Below are 9,005 nucleotides of genomic sequence, written 5' to 3'. Positions count from 1 at the left end.
CTGAGTAGCTGCAACTACAGGCACGTGCTACCATGCCTAGCTAATTTTTTTTTTTTTTTTTTTTTGGTAGAGAGAGGATTTCACTATGTTTTCCAGGCTGGTCTCAAATTCTTGGTCTCAGGTGATCCTCCTCCCTTGGCTGCTTAAAATACTGGAATTACAGGTGTGAACCACCATGTCTGGCCAATTGTTTTTAATTCTGCTTGTGTGGTGAATCACATCTATTGATTTGTTTATGTCGAACCAATCTTTCATCCTAGGAATCAAGCGTATATGCCTATGTGATCATGGTGAATTAGCTTACTGATGTGCTGCTGGATTCAGTTTGCTAGTATTTTGTTGAGGATTTTTGCATCTATGTTCATTATGGATATTGGCCTGTAGTCTTTTTTGGTTGTGTCTTTGCCAAGTTTTGGTATCAGGTGATGCTGGCTCCATAGAATTAGTTAGGGAGGAGTCCCTCCTCCTCGATTTTTTGGAAGAGTTTCACTAGAATTGGTACCAGCTCTTCTTTATATGTCTAGTAGAATTTGGCTGTTAATCTATCTGGTCTGGGACTTCTTTGTTTTTTGGTAGGTGCTTTATTACTAATTAAATTTCTGAACTTGCTGTTGGTCTGTTCAGGGTTTCAATTTCTTGCTGATTCAATTTTGGGAGATTGTATGATTCCAGGAATTTATCCATTTTCTCTGGGTTTTGTAGTTTGTGGCATAGAAGCATTCATAATAGTCTCTGAGGATCTTTTGTATTTCTGAGATTGGTTGTCACATCTGTCATTTCTGATTTTGCTTATTTGGATCTTCTCTCTTTTTTCTTTGTTAATCTACCTAGCAGTCTGTTGATCTTCTTGATCCTTTCAAAGAACAAACTTTTGTTTCTGTTGATTCTTTGTATGGATTTAGTTCAATTCTGCTCTAATTTAGTTATTTCTTTTCTTTTGCTAGCTTTGGAGTTATTGTTTTTCTAGTTCCTTTAGATGGAATGTTAAATTGTTCATTTAAGATCTTTCTAATTTTTTTGTGGTAGCTATTTAGTGCTATAAACTTTCCTCTTAATATTGCTTTTGATACAACTCAGGGATTTTGGTATGTTGTGTCTTTGTTTTCATTTTTTATTTCAAAGAATTTAAAAAATTCTGTCTTAATTTTGTTGTTCACCCAAAAGTCACTTAGGAGAAAATTGTTTAATTTTCGTGTAATTGTGTGGTTTTGAGAGATCTTCTTGGTATTCATTTCTATTTTTATTCCACTGTGGTCCAAGAGTAAGGTTGGTAGGATTTTGACTTTTTTGAATTTATTGAGACTTGCTTTATGGCCTAGAATGTGGTTGATCTTGCAGTATATTATGTGCACAGATGAGAAGAATGCATATTCTGTGGTTGATAAGTGGAGTATTTTGTAGATGTCTATTAGGTGTAATTGGTCAAGTGTCATGTTTAAGTCCAGATTATTTGTTATATTTGTGTCTCAGTGATCTAATAGTGACAGGGTGGTGTTGAAGTCCTTCACTATAATTGTGCGGCTAAGTCTTTTTGTAGGTCTATTTATTAGTCTATTCTCTTGTTGCTATTAAGGAATACCTGAAACGGGGTAATTTATAAAGAAAAGAGGCTTAGTTGGCTCACAGTTCCATAGATTGAACAGGAGGCGAGGTTGGGGCTGCCTCAGGAAACTTTCAATCATGGCAGAAGGGGAAGCAGGCATGTCTTACATGGCTGGAGCAGGAGGAAGAGAAACAAAAGGGGAGGTGCTACACTTTTTTTTCCTTTTTTTTGAGATGGAGTTTTGCTCTTTTGCCCAGGCTGGAGTGCAGTGGCATGATCTCAGCTCATTGTGACCTCCACCTTCTGGTTTCAAGCGATTCTCCTGCCTCAGCCTCCTGAGTAGCTGGGATTACAGGCATCCGCCACCATGCCTGGCTAATTTTTGTGTTTTTTGGTAGAGACAGGGTTTCACCATATTGGCCAGGCTAGTCTCAAACTCCTGACCTCGTGTTCTGCCTGCCTCAGCCTCCCAAAATTCTGGGATTACAGACATGAGTCTCCACACCCGACCACTACACACTTTTAAACAGCCAGATTTCATGAGAACTCACCCACTATCACAAGAACAGCAAGGGGGAAATCTACCCCCATGATCCAATCATCTCTCACCAGGCCCTTCCTCCAAAATTGGGGATTACAATTCAAATTGAGATTTGGGCAGGGACACAAATCCAAATCATATCGTTTTGCCCACAACCCCTCCCAAATTTCATATCCTTCTCACATTGCAAAATATAGTCATCCCTTCTTAACAGTCTCCCAAGTCTTAACTCATTTCAGCATTAATTGAAAAGTCCACAGTCCAAAGTCTCATTTGAGATAAGGCAAGTCTCTTCTGCCTATAAGCCTGTAAAATCAAAAACAAGTTAGTTACCTCCAGGATACAATGGAGGTACAGACATTGGGTAAATACACCCATTCCAGAAGGGAGATATCAGCCAAAAGACAGGGGCTGCAGGTCCTATGCAAATCTAAAACCCAGAAGGGTAGTCATTAAATCTTAAACCTCCAAAATAATCTCCTTTGACACCATGTCTCACATTCAGGGCACACTGATGCAAGGGTTGGGCTCCCAAGGCCTTGAGGAGCTCCACTGCTTTAGCTCTGCAGGGCTCAGCTCCCATGGCTGCTCTCAAGGGCTGGTGATGAGTGCCTGCAGCTTTCCCAAGTGCACTGAACAAGCTGTCAGTGCATCTACCATTCTGGGGTCTGAAGAACAGTGGCCTTCTTTTCACAGTTCCACTAGGAAGTGCCCTAGTAGGGACTCTGTGTGTGGGATCCAACCCCACATTTCCCCTCCACACTGTCCTAGTAGAGGTTCTCCATGAGGGCTTCACCCTTGCAGCAGACTTCTGCTTGGACGTCCAGGCATTTCCACACATCCTCTGAAATCTAGCTCAAGGCTTCCAAGCCTCAGCTCTTGCCCTCTGAGCATCTGGAGGTTTAACATCACATGAAAACTGCCAAGGTTTATGGCTTGCACCCTCTGGAGTAGGAGTCTGAGACCTATCTGGGGCTCTTTTAGCCATGGCTGGAACTGGAGGGGCTGGGATGCAGAGAGCAGTGTCCTGAGGTTGCACAGGGCATTGGGGTCCTGGGTCTGACCCACGAAACCATTCTTCCCTCCTAGGCCTTGGGGCCTATGAGGGGAGGGGCTGCCACAAAGGTCTCTCAAATGCCTTTGAGGCATTTTTCCCATTGTCTGCTATTAACATTTAGTTTCTTTTTACTTATGCAAATTTCTGTAGCTGGCTCGAATTCTTCCCATCAAAATGGTTTTTCTTTTCTACCACATGGCCAGGCTGCAAAATTTCAAAACTTTTACGCCTCCCTTTTAAATATAAGTTCCAGTTTTACATCACTTTTTTGCTCATGAGTGTGCTTAGACTACTAGAAGCAGCCAGGCTACATCTTGAATGCTTTTCTGCTTAGAAACTTCTTCCACTGGATACCCTAAATCATCACTTTCAAGTTTAAAGTTTCACAGATCCCTAGGGCAGTTGCCCAATGCCTCTAACCTCTTTGCTAAAGCATAGAAAAGTGATCTTTCCTCTAGTTCCCAATAAGTTCCTCATCTCCATCTGAGACCATCTCAGCCTGGACTTCATTGTGCATATCACTATCAGTATTTTGGTCACAACATTTTAACAAGGCTCTAGGAAGTTTCAAACTTTCCCTCATCTTCCTGTCTGCTTCTGAGCCCTTCAAACTGTTCCAACCTCTGCCCATTACCCAGTTCCAAAGTCACTTCCACATTTTCAGGTATCTTTATAGCAGTACCCTGCTCCTGGTTCCAATTTTTTGTATTAGTCCGTTTTCACACTGCTATAAAGAAATACCCCAAACTGGGTAATTTATAAATAAAAGAGGTTTAGTTGGCTCGTGGTTCTGCAGGCTGTACAGTAAGTATGGCTGGGAAGCCTTAGGAAACTTACAATCATGGCAGAAGTGGAAGTAGACATGTCTTACATGGCTGGAGCCTGGGATAGAGAGAGGAGGGGTAGGTGCTACACACTTAAACAACCCAATCTCATGAGAAGTCACTCAGTATCATGAGAACAGAAAAGGAGAAATCCACCTCCATGATCCAGTCACCTCTCACCAGGCTCCTCCTCCAACTAGGGGATTAGAATTCCACATGAGATTTGGGTTGGGACACAAATCCAAACCATATCACCAACTCTTTACTTTAAGCCTATGGGTGTCATTTTGTGTGAGATGGGTGTCTTGAAGACAGCAGATAGATGGGTCTCATTTTTTAAAAAAATCAAATTACCACTCTGTGTCTTTTAAGTGGGGCATTTAGACCATTTATATTCAAGGTTAATATTGATATGTGAGGTGTTGATCCTATCATGACATTGTTAGCTAGTTGCTTTGTAGTTTCTATTGTGTGGTTGCTTTATAGGATCTATGGGTTATATACTTAAGTGTGTTTTTGTGGTAGTGGGTGTCATGTTTTCATTTCCACGTTTAGAACTTCCTTACTTTTAAAAATACATAGTGAAACTGGAATGAACTTAGCGTTGACCTCAGAACTAATTCTTTTCATGTTGCAGTAAACTGCCTTACTAAAATTGTTTTCCTGGGAAGTGATCTTTACCAAAAGGTTTAAAAATGTCTTATGGAAGTCTTTAAAGGAGATTATATGTTTATCTATTTGGGGAAATTAAGATAGTATATCTTTGTGAGTCTTAACTGTATAGCATTCTGTGACATTTACAGTGGTGATGGAATGGTGTGTGTGTATGCTTGTGTGTTCTTGATTTTCTTAAATGAGATGAAATCTTGTAAGAAAGATACTTCCTACTCTCTAAAACTAGGGTCCTGAACTAGACGATTTCTAAGATTTCTTCAAGCCCAAATATCTGATGATGGACATGATTATTTTTGTTTTTGAGAACAGATTGTGAGGTAGATGGGGGAATTTCAAACATTTCCACCAGCAGATGGCACTCTAGCATTTCTACAACAGGCAACCCTTAGCTATTACCGAAGTAGAAACTAGGCAAAACTGGACGTATAAAAAGAAAAACAGTATGAAATATTTTAGGAATTATTGTGATGCAAAATTATACATGTATCAAGTAATAAGCTTCTATATATACAAATTGATTTTGTTTTTCAGATGGAGTCTTGCTCTGTTGCCAGACTGGAGTGCAGTGGTGTGATCTCAGCTCACTGCAACCTCTGCCGCCCAGGTTCAAGCGATTCCCCTGCCTCAGCCTCCTTAGTTGGGACTACAGGTATGCTTCACCACACCTGGCTAATTTTTTGTATTTTAGTACAGACAGGGTTTCACCATGTTGGGCAGGATGGTCTTGATCTCCTGACCTCAGGTGATCCGCTTGCCTTGGCCTCCCAAAGTGCTGGGATTACAGGCGTGAGCCACCGCGCACGGCTGCAAATTGATTTTAAGTCATAATCCCTTTTTGTGCTCCACAGCACCTTTCTCCACATTTTTATTATAGCGCTTATCAAATGGATTTGTTAGCCTATTCGGTTTTCCAGGTAGATTGTGGGGTTTCCAAGGGGAAGGATATTCTTATTCCTCTTTAGATCTCAAGGTGGCAGGAGGACACAATACCTGGTCCATTGTCAGACCTCAATAAATATTTCTTGTTTTTTCCCCCCAAAAATTGGTTAAGTATTGCCTTGAATGCAGGAGACTGTTTATGAACATTGGTCCATGAAAAGTCTTTTTGTTTTATTTTCTTTTTCTTTCGACACCTATCTTATAGGCATCAACTCTCATGTGTTTGATGTATGTCCTTTGATGTTTTCGTATCCTTGTAAAATATATTGTTTAATGTGTGTGTTTAATTTGCACTAACATTATTGTGCTATAGGTATCATTCTGGTTTTGTGTGTTTCTCACCTATTATTGTACTTAAAACCTATCTGTTTTGTGTACATATCTATGTGTGCACATTTAGTTCATTGCTTCTAACAGTTGTCCTCATTTTACCTATTTCCTTTATGATGGACATCTAGGTGCCTCCAGTTCCTCACTATTACACTCAACGCTTTACTGACCATCTTCATTCAAATCTTTTAATGAGCCTTTTTGCAAATTTTACTACTGGAGTTTATGCCCAGTGGTGGGATTACTGGCTCTTGGGGAATATACATATTTAATTTCACTAAGTATTGCCAGATCAGTCTCCAGAGTGGCCCAGTTAGTTTATACTTTCATCAGCATGCAAGAAGGTTCCCATTTTTCTATATTCAAAATTAATGTTATTCAGTATTTCAAATTTCCTAATCAGATGGTATAAAGTGAAAATATTTATCGAATGAAAGAATGATCAGTTTGAAAATCTGTTAAAGCTAGTAGGATGTATGGTATTTACTTGCATAATTTTCCCCCTTAGGGGATGGTCCCTTTCTATCTGAACTTTCACTTTCTAAATTTGGTGTAGAATAGATTCCAATTTTTTTTTGAGATATCCCTTAGAATCTGGCCTATTTCTCCTCATTATCTGAAACCTAGGAATCAAATAGATTAAATAATGTGGGATCCTTTGTCATCTAAATTTGCTCTCTGAAATTAGAAACCAAATAGAATTGTATAGTGAGGGATCTGGAATATTCTCAAGCCCTACTCCAAATAAATTATTAAAAAGCTCCTCAGATGATTTTAATGTGCAGCCAGGGGTGAGAATCCCTGACCTAGGCTTGCACATTATTTTCATTTCTACTTGAAAGGGGAAAAGACTATTTTTAGGTATTCGCACACAGGAAATACTATTTTATTGTGTTGTCCAGGCTTCAGAAAATCAAAAGAATAATTTAAAATTTAAGTGTCTGATCAAAATTAAATATACTTCCCAACGGTCATCAGCATGTCAATATCTCTAGCTAATGGAAAGGACTAGAAGAATTAGAAAATTTGGTGACAATTAAGGCTGATAAAGTTTAATGTAACGAGCATTGAATTAAGGAAGGTCTTGGATCTGCCTATGTGGGGACAAAACTACTCCAAAGAATTAGGGGTCTAGATGTTAATTCAAGCAGAAGTAAAATATTCAGTTGAGTAAGTATGTACTAGTAAAGTCTATCAGCTGATTTTGATTATTGAGTAGTGGAATGAACCAGTGGTAAGCCTTCTGTTATAAACATTTGCTTAACTCTCCTTATAATGAACTAAACATATTAGTGTATTTTAAAAGGTCAAAGTCTCATGCCTATAATCACAGCATTTGGGAGGCTAAGGTGGTAGGATTGCTTTAGCCCAAGAGTTTGAGACCAGCCTGGGTAACATGGTGACACCCTGCTTCTACAAAAAACAAAAAAAAATATCCAGGCATAGTCACACCTGTGATCTCAGCTACACAGGGCTGCTGAAGTGAGAGGATTGCTTGAGTCCAGGAGGTAGAGGCTGCAGTGAGCCATGATCACACCACTGTGCTCCAGCCTGGGTGACAGAGTGAGACCGTGTCTCAAGTAATAATAATAATACTAGTAATAATAATAAAAGAAATAAAAATAAAAAGGTCAAAGTATGCCATTAGCCTAGAGGACAAAAGACAATACAGTCATAGCTAGTCACTTTTTTGGAGTTGACAAACACAATTGTATTACAGGCAAATGTTTTATTACAGGTCCATTAATCTCAATGTTGAGATTAATATTTTATTTTATTTTCAAGACAGAGTCTCACTCTGTTGCCCAAGCTGGAGTGCAGTGGGGCAATCTCTACTCACTGCAATCTCCGCCTCCCAGGTTCAAGCAATTCTCCTGGCTCAGCCTCCTGAGTAGTTGGGATTACAGGTGCATGCCACCACGCCCAGCTAATTTTTGTATTTTTAGTAGAGATGGGGTTTCACCTTGTTGGCCAGGCTGGTCTCGAACTCCCAGCCTCAGGTGATCTGCCTGCCTCAGCCTCCCAAAATGCTGGGATTACAGGGAGATTAATATTTTAAATGTATTGAGATAAACATACTACATTATTTATAGACATTACTTTCTTAGAAATTATCTTTAAGATTAATATGTAATAACTGTCTAAGAAAACAGTACATATAAAAACAACATATATATATATATATATATATATATAGTTAATGAAGCTATAGAACATGTGAAAGGCAATCTGATTTTTTACCCCTAGGATATTAAAAGTTCTTGCTATTTTCAATAAGAAACACACTCGAAATGTAGTCAGTAGAGCTGGCATTAGTTTCAAGTTCTTCAAGAAACAGCTTGAACATTTTAATGCTCTAATTTTTTTTTTTTTGAGACAGAGTCTTGCTCTGTCGCCCAGGCTGGAGTGCAGTGGCACAATCACAGCTCACTGCAACCTCTGCCTCCCGGGTTCAAGCAATTCTCCTGCCTCAGCCTCCAGAGTAACTGGGACTACAGGCATGTGCCACCACGCCCAGCTAATTAGTAGGGACGGGGTTTCATTTTGTTAGCCAGGATGGTCTCAATCCCCTGACCTCGTGATCCACCCGCCTCAGCCTCCCAAAGTGCTGGGCTTATAGGCGTGAGCCCCTGTGCTCTGATTTAACTCTAATTTTCTACCCAGATTATGAAGGTAAAGTCTGTGCTTTTTTATGGTGTAAGCATAAAATTAAATAGTATATGTGTAAATTATATTTCAAAACCTTAGGTTGTGGGTGTATAATTTCCTTGTAACCCATCTACGCAAATTACACTCATTGCCACAGTGAAACCCAACCAGGAGAAGGAAAATGACTTTTAGTGAGTAGCAACTATGTGCCAAGTACTAAAGATATGACCTTATTTAATTCTCACAACACATTTGGAGGGAAGTAATCTTATGCCTGTTTTATAGATGGGGAAATTGGGACTCAGCAAGGATAAATAACTTATTCAACAAAGGTCACATTAGCAGATATTAAATGGAGAATTAGATTTTAATCAGTCTATCAGACTCCAAAGTCCATGCTTTTTTCAGTATCACATGATGCTTTTCAGAACTTACCTGAATGTATAA

Source organism: Macaca thibetana, chromosome 9, assembly GCF_024542745.1.
Source record: "Macaca thibetana thibetana isolate TM-01 chromosome 9, ASM2454274v1, whole genome shotgun sequence".
In the NCBI taxonomy this organism is placed as follows: Eukaryota; Metazoa; Chordata; class Mammalia; order Primates; family Cercopithecidae; genus Macaca; species Macaca thibetana.
The sequence above is the reverse complement of the archived record's forward strand: the minus strand, read 5'-3'. Positions refer to the sequence as shown.